Source organism: Trachypithecus francoisi, unplaced genomic scaffold (assembly GCF_009764315.1).
Source record: "Trachypithecus francoisi isolate TF-2019V2 unplaced genomic scaffold, Tfra_2.0 Lachesis_group19, whole genome shotgun sequence".
Lineage (NCBI taxonomy): Eukaryota > Metazoa > Chordata > Mammalia > Primates > Cercopithecidae > Trachypithecus > Trachypithecus francoisi.
In genome coordinates this window covers 31,657,610-31,677,266 of record NW_022681464.1, presented here as the reverse complement: position 1 = coordinate 31,677,266, position 19,657 = coordinate 31,657,610, and the positions used below count along the sequence as shown (strand labels likewise).

Below are 19,657 nucleotides of genomic sequence, written 5' to 3'. Positions count from 1 at the left end.
TTCACTAAAAGGAAGACAGGAAGGAAAGAAAGAAGAGAAGGCTGCAAAACAATTAGAAAACAAATAACAAAACGAGGTAAGTTCCTGCTTATCAATAATAACATTGAATGTAAATGGACTAAACTCTCCAATGAAAAGACATGAGGGGCTGAATGGATGAAAAAACAAGACCCCATAATCTATTGCCTACAGGAAATGCATTTCACCTATAAAGATACACATAGACTGAAAACAAAGGAATAGAAAAAGTTATTTCCATGTCACTGAAAACCAAAAAAGAGCAGAAGTAGCTACATCAGACAAAACAGATTTCAAGACAAAAACTGTAAGAGACAAAGAAGGTCATTTTATAATGATAAAGAGGTAAATCCAGCAGCAGGATATAATAACTATGTAACTGCCCAGTGGGTTCACCTTGCCTGCTGCCTAGACAGAACCGATGATCAAAACAGGGGAACTGCAATGGAGAAAGAGTAATTCATGCTGTGTCTGTGTGGGAGACCAGAGTTTTATTATTACTCAAATCAGTCTCTCTAGGATTTGGGGATCAGAGATTTTAAGGATAATCTGGCTGGTATGGGGTTGGGAAGTGGGGAGTGCTGATTGGTCAGGTTGAAGATGGAATCATAGTGGGTCCAAGTGAGGTTTTCTTGCTGTCTTTTCCTGGGTGGGATGGCAGAACTGTTTGAGCCAGAAGACTGGTCTCCTTGGTGTCAACTGATCCATCCAATGTAGGGTCTACAAAATATCTCAAGCACTGATCTTAGGATTTACAATGCTGATGTTATCCCCAGGAGCAACTGGGGAGGTTCAGACTCTTGGAGCCAGAGGCTGCATGACCTCTCAACTGTAATTTCTAATCTTGTAGCTAGTTTGTTAGTCTCTCGAGGGCAGACTGGTCCCCAGGCAGGAAGGGGGTCTTTTCAGGAAAGGGCTGTTATCAATTTTGTTTCAGAATCAAGCCATGAGCTGAATTCCTTCCCAAAGTAAGTCTGACCTATGCCCAGGAATGAACAAGCACAGCTTAAATGTTAGAAGCAAGATGGAGTTGGTTAGGTCTGATTTCACTGTCATAATTTCCTCGGTTATAATTCTGCAAAGGCAGTTTCTATTGTAAATATATATGCACCCAATGCTGGAGCACCAGATATATAAAGCAAATATTATTAGAACTAAAGATAGAGATAGACCTCAATACAATAATTGCTGGAGGCCTCAACACTCCATTTTCAGCATTGGACAGATCCCCCAGACAGAAAATCAACAAAGAAACATCAGACTTCATCTGCACTATAGAACAAACAGACCTAATATTTACCGAACATTTCATCCAATGGCTACAGAATATACATTCTTTTCCTCAGTACATGTATCATTCTCAAAGATAGACCATATGTTAGGCCACAAAACAAGTCTTAGAGCATTCAAAAAAGGAGAATAACATCAAGCATCTTCTGTTCACAACGGAATAAAACTAGAAATCAATGACACAAGGAATTTTGGAAACTATACAAAGAAATGGAAATTAAACAATATGCTCCTGAATGACCAGTGGGTCGATGAGGAAATTAAGAAGGAAATTGAAAAATTTCTTGAAACAAATGATAAGAGAAACACAACACACCAAAACCTGTAAGATATCGCAAAAGCAGTACTAAGAGAGAAATTTACAGCTCTAAATGCCTACATCAAAAAAAAAAAAAAAAGGAAAACTTCCAACAAATAACCTAACAATTCATCTTAAAGAACTAGAAAAGCAAGAGCAAAACAAATCAGCTGAAGAAATAATAAATCAGTAGAATAAATCAACAGAAGAAATAATAAAGATCAGAGCAGAAATAAATGAAACTGAAGTGAGGAAAATACAAAAGATCAATGAAACAAAAAGATGGTTTTTGAAAAGATAAAACAAAACTGACAAACCTTTAGCCAGACTAACAAAGAAAAAAAGGGAGAAAACCTAAATAAATAAAATCAGGGATGAAAAAGGAAACATTACAATGGATATCACAGAAATCCAAAGGATCATTAGTGGCTACTATGAGCAACCATAGGCCAATAAATTGGAAAATCTAGAGGAAACAGATAAATTCTTAGACACATACAACCTATACCAAGATTGAACCATGAAGAAATTGAAAACCTGAATAGATCAATAACAAGTATTGAGACAGAAGCCATAACAAAAAGTCTCCCAGTAAAGAAAAAGCCTGGGACCTGAAGGCTTCACTGCTGAATTCTACCAAACATTTAAAGGAGAACTAATATCAATCGTACTGAAACTATTCCACAAATAGAGAAGGGAATACTTCCAAACTCATTGCATTACAGCCGTGAAAGGAAAACAAACCTTGGGGCCCCCAAATTACTAAGCTAAGGGGAAAAGTCAAGCTGGGAACTGCTTAGGGCCAGCCTGCCTCCCACTCTATTCAAAGTGTCCCCTCTCCTCACTAAGATAAATTCATAATTGATTGTCTCCTTTGGAGAGGCTAATCAGAAACTCAAAAGAATGAAACCATTTGTCTCTTATCTACTTATGACCTGGAAGCCTCTTGCCTCCTTCCAGTCTTCCCACCTTTCCAGACCGAACCAATGTTCATCTTACATCTTACATATGATGTCTCACGTCTCCCTAAAATCTATAAAACCAAACTGTGCTCTGACCACCTTCAGCGACATGTTGTCAGAACTTCCTAAGGCTGTGTCATGGGTGCGCATCCTCAACCTTGGCAAAATAAACTTTCTAAAATTTTTTTTTTTTTTTTGGAGATGGAGTCTCACTCTGTCACCCAGGCTGCAGTGCAGTGGTACGCTCGCTGCTCACTGCAACCTCTGCCTCCCAAGTAGTTGGGAGTGATTCCCCAACTCCCCAAGCAGTTGGGTTCAAGTGATTCTCCTGCCTCAGCCTCCCAAGTAGTTAGGATTATAGGCGTGAACCACCACACTGGCTGATTTTTGTACTTTTAGTAGAGACGGGGTTTTGCCATGTTGACCAGGATAGTCTCGAACTCCTGGCCTCAAGTGATCCATCCGCCTCAGCCTCTCAAAGTGCTGAGATTACAAGCGTGAGCTATCATGCCTGCTAAAACTTTCTAAATTAATTGAGACCTGTCACAGATTTTTGAATCCACATGTTGATACCAAAACCAAAGACACATCACAAGAAGAAAACTACAGGCCAATATGCATTCTCTGATGAATGTTGATGCCTAAATCCTTGACAAAATGCTAGCAAATTGAATTCAACAATATGTTAAAAAGATCATTCGTCATAAACAAGTGGGATTTATCCCAGGGATGCAAGGATGGTGCAACATATGCAAATCAATCAATGTGATACATCATATCAACAGAACTGATGAAAAAAATGACTATTTTAACTGATGCTGAAAATGTATTTGATAAAATTCAACATCCGTTTATGACAAAGACCCTCAAAGAACTGGGTATAGAAGGAACATACTTCAACATAATAAAAGCCATGACAGACCCACAGCTAGTATCATACTAAATGAGGAAAAACTGAAAGACTTTCCTTTAAGATATGGAACACAACAAATGTTCACTTTCACCACTATTATACAACATAGTACTGTTAGTACTAGTTACAGCAAACAGACAATAGAAAGAAATAAAGCGTATCCAAATTGGAAAGGAAGAAGTCAAATTATCCTCGTTTGCAGATGATATGAGCCTTTATTTAGAAAAACCTAGAGACTACACTAAAAAACTATTACAGCTGATAAATTCAGTAAAGTTGCAGGATACAAGATCAACATACAAAAATCAGTAGCATTTCTACATGCCAAAAGTGAATATCTGAAAAAGAAACTTAAAAAGCAATCTCATTTATAATAGCCACACATAAAATTAAATACCTAGGAATTAAGTTAACCAAAGAAGTGAAGGATCTCTACGGTGAAAACTATAAAACGCAGATGAAAGAAACTGAAGAGGATGCAAAAAAAAAAAACAAAAAGAAAGATATTCCATGTTCATGGACTGGGAAAATGAACACTGTTAAAATGTCCATACTATTCAAAGCAATCTACAGATTCAATGCTATCCCTACCAAAATGCCAATGACATTCTTCACAGAAATAGAAAAAAAACAATTCTAGAATGTACGTGGAACCACAAAAGACCCAAAACAGCCAAAAGTATCCCGAGCAAAAAGAACTGGAGGAATCATATTACCTGACTTCAAATTATAGTACAGAGCTACAGTAACCAAAACAGCATGGTACTGGCATAAAAACAGACACACAGACAAATGGAACAGAATACAGAACCCAGGAACACATTCTCACACTCACAGTGAACTAATTTTCAGCAAAGGTACCAAGAACATACATTGGAGAAAAGACAGTCTCTTCAATAAGTGGTACTGGAAAAACTGGATATTCATCTGCAAAAGAAAGAAAATAGACCCCTATCTCTTCCCATATACAAAAATCAAATCAAGATGGATTAAGGACTTAAATCTAAGACCTCAGACTATGAAACTACTACAAGGAAACACTGGAGAAACTCTCCAGGACATTGGTCTGGGCAAAGATTTCTTAGTAATACCCCATAAGCACAGACAACCAAAGAAAAAATGGACAAATGGAAATACATCAAGTTAAAAAGCTTCTGCGCAGCAAAAGATACAATCCACAAAGTGAAGAGACAACCCACAAAACTATAAAAAAATTTTGCAAACTACCCATCTGACAAGGGATGAACACCCAGAATATGTAAGGAGCTCAAACAACTCTACAGGAAAAAAAATCTAATAATGCTACTAAAACATGAGCCAAAGATTTGAATAGATATTTCTCAAAAGAAGACATACAAATGGAAAACAGGCATATGAAAAGGCGCTCAACGTCACCGATTAGAGAAATGCAAATCAAACTACGATGAGGTATCATCTCATCCCAGTTAAAATGGCTTATCTCTAAAAGACAGGCCATTACAAATGCTAGCGAGGACGTGGAGAAAGGGGAACACTGTTGGTGAGAATATAAATTAGTACAACCACTATGAAGAACAGTTTGGAGGTTTCTCAAAAAACCAAACATAAAGCTACCCCATACGACCCAGCAGTCCCACTGCTAGATATATTCCCCCAAAAAGGAAAAGCAGTATACAGAAGAGATATCTGCACTCCCACGTTTGCTGTGGCACTGCTCACAGTAGCCAAGATTTGAAAGCAACCTATGTGCCCATCGACAGATGGATAAACAAAAGGTGGTACCTACACGCAATGGAGGACTATTCAGTCATAAAAAAGGAACACGATCCCATCATTTGCAACAACATAGCTGGAACTGGACGCTGTCATTATGTTAAGTGAAATACGCCAGGCACAGAAAGACAAACATTGCATGTTCTCACTTATTTGTGGGAATTACAAATCAAAACAATTGAATACATGGAGACAGAGAGGAGAAGGCTGGTTACCAGAGGTTGAGAAGGGTGGTGGGGCAGGGTGGGGGGAATGTGGAGATGGTGAATGGATACAAAAGAAAAAAAATAGAAAGAATGAATAATACCTGGTAGTTGATAGCACAACAGGGTGACTATAGTCAAAATAATTTAATTGAACACTTTACAATTGGATTGTTTGTAACACAAAGGATAAAAGCTTGAGGGAATGGCTATCCCATTTTCCATGTGATTATTACACATTGTATGCCTACATCAAAATACCTCATGTATCCCTTGTATACACCTGCTATGTCCTCACAAAAATTAAAAATTAAAAAAGAACAGAATGCTAAATTGCCTCATAGTGGTAGGTATTAAATATATTTCCAATATATTTTAATGTAATAAATCGGTGTAAGCTATATAAAAATAGTAAAATTCTAAATCCACCTACTTGCTAAAATTCTGTAATTTTTTAAAGCCTATTTTTAAAATTACATCTTTTTAACTCTGTATTAAATATTTGTGCACAACTGCATCCTAGTGCCTGAATAGTCCCTGGAACATGCTCTACTTCATCAGGATTTCCGAGAATGAACAAGGCCTGTGCCTTGTGACAGAGACTGCTAATTTCTCCCAATAGCTATTTCTCCCCTTCATCGTTAGTTAAGAGCCCCAAGTTTTACCTTTTGCCCTCCAGCTAAAAGACCATATTTCTCCATCTCTCTGTCAGCTATAGACATATGACTACTTTCTGGCCAAGAAGAATGGAAATATTGTGCACAGGATAGTAGATCTAATCAAAGGGAAGAGTATACCCCTTTTTCTGCCCCTTCCTCTTTCCTGCTGTCTCAAATTTGACAGTAGGAACAGCCCCTAACACCTGAAACTGCCATACAGGCCCAGACTGCCTGCCTCTCATTTTCTTCACAGTGAAAGAAATATAAATCTCTAATTTAGAATCATGTTATGGGGTTTGGGGTTTTTTGCTTGTTAGATGGTAATACACCGATACATGTAATGTTTTTATAAAGCACCACAGACTATTCTGATATGACTTTTGGATAAAAAGTAATTTAGAGAAATTTCAGGTTTAAAAAAAAAAAAAAACCACCAAAAGCACAAACAACAAAATTTAAAACTTGGATGCATAAAGGAACACTATCAACAAAGTAAAAAGACAACCTAAGAAATGGAAGGAAGTATTTGCAAATCATATATCTAACAAGGGTCTAGTATCTAGAATATATACACAATTACGTAAAGAACTCTACGCTTGGCGATAAGATGACAAACAATCCAATTAAAAATGGGCAAAGGACTCAGACATTTCTCCAAAAAACACAGCCAGTAAGCACGTGAAAAGATGAGTTCAACAGGTGAATGCAAATCATAATTACAATGAGATACCACTTCACATCAACTAAAATGGCTACAATTTTTAAAAAAGAAAATAAGTGTTCACAAGAATGTGGGGAAAGTAGGACTTTGCATATTGCTGATGGAATGTAAAATGTCAGCCACTGTGGAAAATAGTATGGTGGCTCTTTAAAATGTTAAACATAGAACCACCATATAACCCAGGAATCCTACTCTTAGGTATATACCCAAAAGAATTGAATACAAATGCTCAAATACTTGCAAAAACATTCACAGCAATACTATTTGCAACAGTCAAAAGGTAGAAGCAGCCCAAATGCCCATAAATGGATGTACAGATACAACGTGATATATACATACCATACTTCTTAGCTATCAAAGGTAAAGTGCTTACACATGCTACAATGCGCATGACCCTCGAAAACATCAGGCTAAGGGAGAAAGCCAGACACAGAAGCTCACGTACTGTATAATTCCATTTACATGAAAAGTTCAAAATGGGCAAATCCATAGAGAAGAAGCAGATTCGTGGTTTTCAGGGACTGGGGATGGGGTACCAGATGGACAGGGAGTGTTTAATGGGTACAGGGTTCCTTTTGGAATGATGAAAATGTTTTGGAGGGAGACAGAGGTGACAAATGCGCACTGTGAATGTACTAATGCCATTCACTGAATTGTATGCTCAAAAGAGCAAATTTTATGTTATGTGAATTCTATCTCATTTTTTCCCAAAGTTTAAAAGAACTAGAAAAAAAAAGACAAATATGCATTTATTATATGACCTGGCCAATCTACTAGGTATTTACATAAGAAAAATAAAAGCTTATGTCCACACAAATACTTGTATATACAAATATTCATAGCTTTATTTGTAATACCCCCAAACTGGAAACAACCTAAATATCCATCAACACATGAATAGATAAACCGTGGTACAGCCAAAAAATGGAATATTATTTAGCAATAAAAAGGAGTTAACTATTGATATATTCAACAACATGGATGAACCTAAAAATAACTATGCTGAGTTAAGCCAGAGCCCACCCCCGAAACTACATACAATATGATTCCATTACTATAAAATTTTAGAAAATTCCTGCCAATGTCTAGTGATAAAAAGCTGATCAATACTTGCTTGTGGACGGGGTGGAAGAAAGAATAAAGGGTATTACAAAGAGGCAGCAGGAACTTTTGGAAGGAATAGAAGTATTCCTTATCTTGATTGTGGTGACAGTTTCTTTAGGGCAAGCACATGTCAAAACTCATTCAGTAACAGTTTAAATACATGCAGTTTATTGTACATCAATTATACCTCAATAAAGCTATAAAAAAGATAGCATTTAGCAATAGGAAGGGCATAGTAAAAAGACCAATCATATATTGACAATAGAAGTTAAAACAATACTACATTTCATATGCAGCCTTAAAAACATTTTTGGGCTGGACACGATGGTTCACACCTGTGATCCCAGCACTCTGGGAGACTGGGACAGGCAGATTACTGGAGCCCAGGAGTTTGAGACCAGCCTGGGCAACAGGGCAAAACCCTGTCTCTACAAAAAATACAAAAATGAGCTGGGTATGGTGGCGCATGCCTGTGGTCAGCTATGAGGAAGGCTGAGTTGGGACAAACACTTGACCCAGGGAAGTTGAGGCTGCAGTGAGCTGAGATCTCTGCAGTGAGCCGAGATCATGCCACTGCACTCCAGCCTGAGAGATAGAGCAAGACCTTGTCTCAAAAAATGTAAAAAAAAAAAAAAAAAAAAAAAAAAAAAAAATTCAAAGAATAGGTGTTTTCCAAAACAAAATACTCACTCTGATATTACTGAAAATGATGTAAGATATTAAACAGCAATGTGCATTGTATTTGTGTTTGCACACTCATATGAATAAGCTAAGACACACCAAAATCCTGCTGGTGGTTCCTGGGACCTGGTTTTCATATTCTTCTCAATAAGCTCTAAAATAGCTTTCTGTATACTCCTGTATATCTTCCATATATATCTCATAATTCTATAATTAGCAAAATATTTTAAAATATGCCTACTTAGGAACTGATAGTTGCATCACCAAATTTTGCATCAGATTGGCAATGCATCAGATGTAAAACGATGTTTGCAAGGTCCTCTTAAACACTGCAGAACATATGACTTTCTCAGACGTCTGGTATGGGAGCCCAGTCTGAGAATTTAAGCACACTCCTGTCTCATTATGGTTGCAAAGCTTCAATCTAAAAATAGCTTACTCTTACATAATCACTCGCCACAGATTTGTATATTTTACATATCCTCAAAATAAAGAGCTGTTGTTGTTGTTGTTGTTGTTGTTTTTTAAGATATGCCACCAGAGGTAAATAATCATGTTTGAAAGCAGGGAAGTTTAATCATAATCTAAACAAATCTTGTTTTCAGAAGTTATTCAGGAGCTCTGCAATTGATAGTTTTGCTGATGAAAAGAACCAGAAACAGTTATATGTAACAGAAGTAACACCAGAGCAACTAATTGTTTAAATAAACTTTATTTGAATTATATACAATACCTTTAAGTGTATGATTCAGTAAGCTTTTACAAATATATATGCCATGTAACTAGCACCACATCAAGATACAGGACATTTCCATTACCTTTCTCCTCCAAGTTCTCATGTGCCCCTTTCATGGTCACTCTCCCCCTTCTCTCCACCCCCTGCCCAGGCAACCACTGCTCTGACTTCAATAACCATGGTTTAGGTTTGCCTGTTTTTGAACTTCAGATAAATGGAATTATGCAGGATGTGTACTCTTTTGTATCTGGCTTTTTTTTACTACTATAATGTTCTTCAGGTTCATCCATGTTGTTGCAACTATAAGCAGTTCTTTCCTTTTTATGAAGGACTATTCCACTGCACATTTATTTCATGATTTCCAGCTCCGCTTTTTACATGCCTTCAGCTCTGTCTCTGAAAATAGCTTCCTGTCTATGGTAAACATTGTTAAGCCCAGAAAGACAATCACTTTGCTTTTTTAGAATTTTGATATTTTATTCTGTTTTGACAAGAGTTTTCACGGCTCTCAAACTGAGGTAAAAAATTTAAATGTGCTGGAATCACAACTTAGGAGGTTATATGTCTATCTGAAGAAAACACTGCAAATATGTGAAAGCAGTGCTTCCCAAGGTTTGTCAGTATGTATGTTTACTTTACACCAGGTGCTGTGCTAACTATGTGCTGTACTAGTTCATATGATCCTCCCCACCCACAATCTTGTGTGGTTTGCCACTGAACAACACACTTAAAAACGGTTACGATGGTAAACCATATGTATACTTTACCAAAAACAGAAAAAATTAAAACTTTTTCCTCCAAATATTGGACTAAAATATATAGTTAGGATGACTCACATTAACGCACCAGGAAAACCCCAAAACACTCCCATTGCAATATTTGCCATGTATTTTTACTTGGGTCCTTGACATTATCTATAACAAAGTCCCTATCAAAATGTATATATTCTTGACATAAAATAAAACCATAGCATAAGGTAAAAATATATTCCCAACATTTTTTTTGAAACGGAGTCACATTCTGTCGCTGAGGCTGGAGTGCAGTGGCGCGACCTCGGCTCACTGCAACCTCCACCTCCCGGGTTCAAGCAATTCTCCTGCCTCAGCCTCCCAAATAGCTGAGATTACAGGCGCACGTCACTGCACCCGGCTAATTTTTTTGTATTTTTAGTAGCAAAAAATTTCACCATGTTGGCCAGGCTGGTCTCGAACTCCTGACCTCAAGCTATCCACCCACCTCTGCCTCCCAAAGTGCTGGGATTACAGGCGTGAGCCACCACGTCCGGCCTATTCCTAACATTTTAACAACTATTTACTTAATACTACTTGTAGAAAAAAAATCCCAAAATGTAATCAGCATATGTGAATGCACCCTGGGACACAACCATATTCAATTAATTCATAAGAGAATGTTGTCATCTAGTGATTGCCAAACTGTGAGACTATGAAAATATAATACAGTTCCCAATAGGGACTGACGCAGGGCCTACCAGTGATGAAGGCTACACAGAAACTGTGGATGAACCACAAATCAGGCTTTGAATTCTCTTAAGGCCAAAACAGAAAGAGAAATACAATCAATTATGCCCTTTTAATTGTCCACCAGGAAAAGAAAACCACCAACTGTTCCTTGGAGAAAACAAACTCCCTCTTTGCCCTTAGCTCTATTTCTCATCCAGGATTATATAAAGGGGAATAAGAGTATTAGAGGGCAAAATAATCATGTCATTAAGGCTAATATTTTTTGAAATGCCCTTCAACAAAAATTGAGGGTGAAACTCCAATTTACAATTCAGTGAGGGCCATTTTTCTGAAAAATCAAGAAAACATAGTCCAGGCTATAGCATTCTGACAGTCCAGTTTAACATTAAGATAAGGAATCTTAAGAAATAGACTACTTCTATAGTTTCCCAAAATGCGACTTCTACCAAGCAAAATCTTCACAAAAAGATGGACAGCAATTTCCTGTTGAGAACCTGGAACACAGGTATTCTGTACAAAATCGGAAGACATTTCAATACTCTTGGCCATCTGCTTATCTTATTTCTAAATGTGCACCCTTTGGTCAAACTGAGAAAGCAGCTTATATAGACGGCCACATCGCTTGGGCTGTCTGAAGAATTTCCCCAGTTCTAGACGTGTATGATAGAGTTGGGCTGTTCTTCGGCATTAAATTTGGAGGCAGAATCCTATATTGAGCTCTAAGTCTTGTCCGCTCCTAGCTACATAAGCTTCGGCAAGTAAATGACACTCTCCCCTCCTGGCCCTAGCCTCTGCTGTAAAATAAAGAGCAGATCCCTTTCAAACTGTTCTATGGAGGTGCTGCAGTGGATGAACAGGTGCTTTTACTTTCATTGGTCTTCTATACTGGCACCCACATCTGCCTCCAGTGCCAATAAAACCACTGAAGACCACCAGACCAGATGTTCTACAATCCAAGACTGATTCTGTGACTTTCGGATTTTAAACAACTAATCCTTAACATTACTAATAAAAATAAATAAAATATTCAAAATTAAATAATTTCTAACACAAGTAAGAAATTTTGGCTGGGCACGGTGGTTCACACCTGTAATCCCAGCACTTTGGGAGGCTGAGGTGGATGGATCACCTGTGGTCCAGAGTTCATCACCAGCCTGGCCAACATGGCGAAACCCCATCTCTACTAAAAATACAAAAATTAGCTGGACATGGTGGTGCATGTCAGTAGTCTCAGCTACTTGGGAGGCTGAGGCAGGGGAATCGCTTGAACCCAGGAGGCGGAGGTCTATGTGAGCCGAGATCATGTCAGTGCACTCCAGCCTGGGTGACAGAGTGATACTCCAGCTTAAAAAAAAAAAAGAAAGAAAGAAAGAAAGAAAAAAAAAACGAAAAAGAAATTTTCTAACAATTATACTCACAAATCATTTCTAATCCAGCTGTTCAGAACCCAGAAAAACAACAACAACAAAAAATCCCTCACAGAAAACATTATTGTAACTGAGGGCTGATTTCTCAAGTAAACTCAAAAAAGTCCAGTGTCCTGAATGTAGCAAATAAGTAAGCAAAAGAACAGGCGATGTCACCACAGCATAGCATGTAGCATGTTGTCACCGGAGCATAGCATCTCCCCTGCCACTGTGTGTAACAGTGTGTCCGTGTCTGCAGCCTGGACGGTTATGAGCTCCCCTCTCCCAGGGAAAAGACATCTCCCCTGCATCTCTCTCGACCACTGAGCGCAACCACTCCCCTGCATCTCTCTCCACCACTGAGCGCAACCACGCCCCTGCATCTCTCTCCACCACTGAGCGCAATCACTCCCCTGCATCTCTCTCCACCACTGAGCGCAACCACTGAGCTTCTTGTTATTCCCATCACCACCGACTGCTTCCCATCGGGGTTTCTCTCATCCGGCACACCATACCACAAACCAGTTTTGCTCCCTTTCTCTCCCTAACTTGTGCACAAGTTCCTTTTAAGATATTTTCGTCAGAATAAAACATGGAAACTGACGGGTTTCCCCTTATTGCATCTGAATGTCACAGCAACCTGTGATGTAGAAAGAAAGGGTCTGTGTTAACGACTCCGTGTTACACAAAAGAACGTGAGCCTTGGAGTAAGTTGCCCAGAGTCAAAGAGCAAGAAAAGGGTCCCTGTTAGTGAAACCTGAGCCTGGGGACCCTATATAATAGCAGGTTTGAGGTCTATCCTTTATGCCTTCTTCCCTGGCTTTCCCCACACTCTCCCTGGCTCTGTCTTCAGCTGGTCTGCCTAAAGAAGAACATAGATCATGAGGTAAACAACGGTGAACCTTTGAGCATCTAAAGAAAACCAGACACAGGTTATCCTGGCTTATTCCTCTTTGGTGTTGGGGTCAAGGTTCTGAGAAGAAGGAAAGGGGGAAATGAATATGTTGAGCGGACGGCGGAAAAATCCTCAAAGTGTAGGAGAGAGAAAACAAGGGAGAAAGGAAAAACGTGGAAAAGGAAACAAAGGAAGGAGGGTCATTCTTCTACCACTCAAGAATAGAAAAGAAAGTATGAGGGAAAAAGAGGAAGAAGGTGAGCAGCAGGTGAGCAAAAGAAACAGAAATGCCAAGCAGTGGAAACAGGACGAGGTGGTTCACAGAAAAAACTTGGAAGCCGTCCAAACCTTCTGTACATTTTAGGTGTTTTAAATGTTAGGGGTATACTACCTAGACTCCATTCATAAGCGCTCTTCAGGCGGTAAAGATGGAGGCTACAAAAATGCATTATTAGAGTCTAAAAAATAAACCAATGGCTAAAGCTAACAGTGATACATTCACGAAATTACAAAATACTAGAACTACAAAATATACAACTAGAAATCCAGAAAGGAAAAATTTTGAATTATCCACATTCAAAAGACAGAGGATAATAAATCGTTCTAAAGAAAAAAATAAAACTTACACTGACATAGATAATTGTAAAATTTAATTACAAAAAAGATGCAATAGATAAGAAACTGAAGACCATTCATTGAAAAGTAATCAAAAAAAGCTTTAATGAGACTTATAGGGAGGGGCTGAGATTCATTTGAAAAGAAATTTCTTTGGTGACATCCAAGTCAGTATTAGAAAAAAGAAAATGGAAAAAGTTTAAGAAAGATATATATTACAGACCCAACCTAAGTTAAAAAAAAGAAAGAAAACTATGAATACCTTTATAATACATTTCAAAACTTAAAAGTAAAGAATTCCTAAAAATACACAGCTTGTCAAAACTGACCCAAAAAGAAACCGAAAACTAAAATAATCCTAGAAACATTAAATATATGTAGTTAGTAGTTTAAAAAAAAAAACTTTACAAAGATAAGGTGGTTTTATAAGAAATTTCTAAATCTTCAAGGAACAGATCATTTCAATTTTATACAAAACAGCAAAAGAGGGAATACTCCTAAATTCACTTTATGATGTCAGTATATATTAAACCCTGATGAGAAGAGAAAAAAAAGAAAATTACAGGTAAATCTTACTTATAAACATACATACTAAAATAGCTATTAAAATCCAGAGGAAACCAAATTGAGAAGAATGTTAAAGATAATACATCATAACCAAATTAGGTTTATTCCAAGTATACAAGGATGGCTGGCTTGGCACTGGAAAAAGTCCAAATATATCATTTACCAGCTTAGCAAATTTAAAAAACCATACCACCCTTTTAATAGACACCAAAGAACATCTGATAAAACTCAACGTCCTTTAATGATAAAAAAAAATTTTCAACAATATATGAAAGGAAACTCTTTAAATCTGGTAAATGGTATTTGTTAAATACCATTCTTAACAGTGAATCATTAGAAGTTAGAGGTATGCCTTTTTGGTTTTTTTTTTAATCAAGGATGAATATGAATTCCTACCATCTCAGCTTCTATGCAACATTGCCCTAAAGGCCCTAGCCAATAAATTAAGAATTACAAAAAGAAAAGAAAGGTATAAGAACTGAAAAAAAGGAATAAAATTACAATCATCCACAGATTATGAATGTCTACAAAGTCTATCTTCATTATTTGTTTCCTTGCCGCCCTCACATTTACTCCTTTACACGCTGCAATCTGGCTCCTTATGTCAAGCTTACTTTGTTTTTTTTGTTTATTTTTTATTTTTGAGACAGGGTCTCACTCCGTCACCCAGGTTGGAATGCAGTGATGCAATCTCAGCTCACTGCAACCTCCCCTTCCCAGGTCCAAGTCATCCTCCTACCTCAGCCTCCCAAGTAGCCGGGACCACAGGTGCATACCACCATACCCAGCTAATTTTTTATATTTTTTTGGGAGAGACGGGGTTTCGCTATGCTGCCGAGGCTGGTCTCAAATTCCTCTGCTCAGGGGATCCACCTGCTTCAGCCGCCCAAAGTGCTGGAATTACACGTGTGAGCCACCGCACCTGGCCCTATATGAAGCTTCTAAAACTTCTGTCATCAAAGATTTCAATGACCAGCCACCAAGTCACACATACACCTATATAACAAATCCACACGTTCTGCACATGTACTCCTTTTTTTTTTTGGTCTTGGTTTTTTTAGAATAATAAAAAAAAAAAGATTCCAACGACCACCTGGCTACCAAATACAACGGACATGCTTCAGCTCTTACCTGTTCTCTGGGTGGCTCGTCTCCCTTGATCTCCCCTGTTCTAGAGTTCCTCCTGCCTCTCTGGCCACCTTTTCTCAGTCATCTCCACTGGCTCTCTTTCTTTTACTTGTGTTTTAAGTATCAGTATGCAATCTTTTGATTTCAAACTTGTTCAAGTGCCTTCTCCTAGGTGATATTATTCATTCCTTTGACCTCAATGACCATGTTTACTTAGGTGACTCTCAATGTTAATGATTCCCAAATTTTTATCAGACACCTAAGGACAACCTTACTTGAATATTAGCATGTCCAAAAGGCAACTCATCTTTCCACATTCCCTCAATTCCCTACCTTAATCACCTTCTATACAGTGTGACTTGTGCCATAAACCTGGGTGTCACCTACGGTTCCACCTTCATTCCCCACATTCCCTGCAGTACCAGCTCCTATTCATGTTGTTTGTTTCTGAAGCATTCCTGCTCTGCATCCCCCTTTCCTTCTCCACAGTCACTAACTTGGTTCAGTCCCTGATTATCTCTCCTGAGTTCCTACACCTGGTCCTGTTTGTAGGCCTGTGTTCCTCTCTAATCCTTCTCATAAGGAGCAAATCTCATTAAATCTGATTAAAATCTTTCAGTGACTAACTGCCCAAGGTAAGTTTCGAACTCTGTAAGCACCTTACAAAGTCCTTCAAAAGGACCCTGCTTCTACCTTTTAGACTGGACTTTATTCTTTCCCCTCGTTCCAGTCTTAATGAATGATTTGCTAAAATTTACCCTCTTCTATTGTTTCTGGGTATGTTGCACCTTCTGTAAGAATTTATTTCATCACCTGATGCCCGTATAAGTCAGGTGACTAAACAGATTTTAGTCACCTAGTTTTTCGAAGACAGACTGGTCTAGCAGTCTCTTATAAGGTAAACAATCTATAAATATTTATCAAATGACTCAAAAAAATGTCACAGAAAGTAACAGACATCAAATTTTCAATGGACCATTATAAAAACGTATAGGGGTTACACCCTTAAGACTCTGAAGTTAAAATGAAAGGAAAATTATGACTGCCTATATAACTTATGCAAAATTCATCAGCATACAAGCCAGGCACTGCATTCTATATTAGGAATATGGTACGGAATAAGACAAATACAGTCACATGCAGATTACAGTCTTGGTACCATTGTGAGATACAAAAACTTATCAGGATAGATCCTGAGTCACATCAAGCATAACAAGCCTAACACACACACACACACACACACACACACACACACACACACTCTTATGCATTTTGTTCAGAAATTCCCCAAAAGTTATCACAATGAAATCCAGCTTCAGTTTACATAAACTTCATTTTATTTATAACTTATGTCCTAGCTGCTTCCAAAATTAATTTACAGCTGTTATCTCTGGACTATATATAAAATAAACTGAAAATTTTAGGAATATATGTTGAATAATGTGGACTGAATAACAATTCTAAATTTCTATTTTTTAGAGGAATTAAAATATTTATTATAATCCTCAGAAAGCTAATAAACAGTCATATATTTGAGTGCCAGAAGTAGTAAGTTTAGCTAACCTTTTTATAAAGAATGTAAATGATAAATGTCAAAAACTGTACATGGAGCTTAGATTATGATGTTGCATAAATATTTTCTCAGTTATGCACAATATTTAAACATGCTCATACTATTTATAAACTACCTTGAATATTAGTAAGACCTTTGCTTTAATATGGAACATCTAACAGGCTTTTTTACTTCCCCCGCATTATGCAGGGCTCACAACTGGGGGCAAAGAAATTATATGAGTCACTTTCACTGTCAATACAATCTCCTAAATTTAACCTTTAAAGGGTTTCTAAAGAGGGGAGACTAGAGTCCAGAAACTATATTCAGGCTGATCTAAGTTCCTTTAAAACTCCAGTCTGGCAAAAGTAGCACTGGGACAGAGGCTGAAATAGCTCCCTGGTCTTACGCTCAGATTCAATATCCACTAAACAGAAATTGAGTTACCTTGCCAAAGACATCAGCTTAGGGGCTAAAAATCAAATTTGACTTGGAGGGGAGATTAACTTCGGTGTGTCCTCAAAATGGAAAGAAAGTTTACATTTAGACACCCCCCACCTCGCCCCGTATTCCAGCCTACACATTATTCCACCAACACACATTTCAAGCATTTTTCTCCCTCAAAAAAGATTCCTGCTAAGCAATGCCTTAATTCCGTCTTTGAACCTAATTAAAATTAAGAAACTTTTAATAGCCTTAATAACTCAGAAAAGCTGTACTAAGCTCTTCCCTGGCATCTTCCTCTCCTTACCCTCTCTCCAAACCCAGAAAAATCCAGCACAACAGAAAGCACAAAACAACTAGCCACATGCTCTGAACGCTAGGCAACGTGATTCCCCACTGGTTTAGGCTACAAAGAAAGCCTATGAGTAATCAAAAATCCTTAATCAAAACATTAAAGTTAAAAGCCACCTCCCCATTCCCTAACACAAATAGAATTTCCCTTTCTCTCCTTAATCCGCTCATGCACTTCTCGTATTCTTGGAATTTCAGCGGCCTCTGAGCAGCGGATGGTAAGTTCATCTCAATGTCAGCCCGAGCAGAGCCATGCAAAAAATCACTAACTTGGAAGGTTATTTAGGACAATAATGTCTTTCACTATCTTACTCCTCCCACTCCAGCCCTTCTTGACCTAATACCAATATTCAGCTGAAAAACACATCAGTCCACGGGCTTTTTCCCCAGGGGCTCTTTCTGCAGGGTCCCCACGGCAGGGAGACCCGCACTGGGAAGAACAGGGTCTCCCGGCTGGTGCACCCCTCCCCACGTGCCCGCGGCTGCACCCCACTCTGCACACACACGTCCAACTATTCTTGGATCTACTCACATCCCTGGATCAAGTCTGGCCGCCCTCCCCGCTCCCTCCCCCGGCGTCCTCCGTGGCCCCAGGCTGCCCCGCAAAGCCACCGAGCTGCAAATACACCCACCTACCTGGGCCAGATCCGAGGACCCCGGCTGGCGCGCTCCACCCTGCGCTCCTCGCAAGCTCCAGCACGAATGCGCCCGACCTGCTCCTCCTCCTCCCCTCCAGTCGAGCCGAGCCGAGCCGATCCGGGAGGCGCGACCCAGGGCGGCCCGCAAGGTCTCCCTAAGTCACCTTCTCGCAGCCCGCCCCTGGCTCCGGCCGGGCAGCAGCGCCCGCCTTCTCCAGCGAAGTCGCGCAGAGGCGTTGCCCGCCAGCGGCCCAGGACTCCCGCGCCGCGTCCGCCCGGGCTGCGGAGGTCCGAGGCACCCCTCGGCCGCCGCTGGCTCGGCCGCAGACCCGCCCTCCGGGGCTCGCAGGGAGTGCGCGGGCGGGCGGCGGCAAGGCCTGCGGCGGGCGGCTCTTTGCGCGCTGCGGCCGCGTCCAGGCCGCTCCTCCCCTTCCCCAGTGCCGCTGGCGGGCGGAGGCGCAGGTAGGGACCGCCGTGGAAGCCTGCACGGCCCTCCGAGGAGAGGTCGGGGACTGCTCCTTGGGCTCTGCGTGAGCGCCGCGCCGAGGCGCCTGCGAGGTCCTAGAGCGGCTGTGCGCTCGGCCCTCTCCTGGAGACACCGGCCCTGGCAACTTTTTTTTTTCTTTTTTTTTTTTTTTTTTTGCCAGCCCGCCCCTCGGGAAACTGGAAAGCAAAGGAATCTTCTCTCCAGTCCTGCCTGTCACTTACTCAGGCTTATGCTGATGCGTTCGCGTTTACGGTTCCAAAACCAAGACTGAAAGGCCGTCTTCACATATTTATTGTTTATACCCTAGTTGGGACACTGAGCAACAAGGAAAACAACGGTATTAATCCTACTACCGTGAAATCTACTTAGGTAAAATTATTCCAGCCAGGCTTGAAGGGCAAAGGTTCAGAGGACAGGAAACGCCACCACCCAAATACCACACTTAAGTGGGATGTTCGGGTTAATGAAATTTATGGTTAACTGTAACACTCTGATGGAGGGAAAAAAAAATCTTTTTGTTTCAACATGTTTCAAACCTTTCACCTTACTAAAGTATATAAATCTGTCCTCATACTTTAGTGAGTTCAGAGTAAAAATGAACAAAATTAAATATTTCTTGCACAAGATCCTAGATACCTTAAGTCCCATTGTAATCGGTGGTAGCTGTAATTGCACTACAGACCTAGAATGTGTTAAAGACCATTCCAGGCCATGCTGGGAAAATTGGGAATGAATGTCAGCTGTCAGTGAGGTTTT

General features: G+C 39.5%; 1 protein-coding gene across 6 annotated transcripts in view; it reads right to left on the bottom strand.

Moving 5' to 3' along the window:
- Positions 1-19,657, bottom strand: part of OSBPL1A (oxysterol binding protein like 1A) — a 232,556-nt gene that overhangs the window by 92,772 nt on the left and 120,127 nt on the right. The window contains exon 1 of one of the 6 annotated variants that reach the window (XM_033178100.1): positions 18,413-19,020. The exons of the other annotated variants lie outside the window; for them this stretch is intronic. The gene's annotated coding sequence lies outside the window, so the exon portion shown is untranslated. Of the gene's footprint in view, positions 1-18,412; positions 19,021-19,657 lie in introns of those variants that run through there. 6 annotated transcript variants of the gene reach the window in all.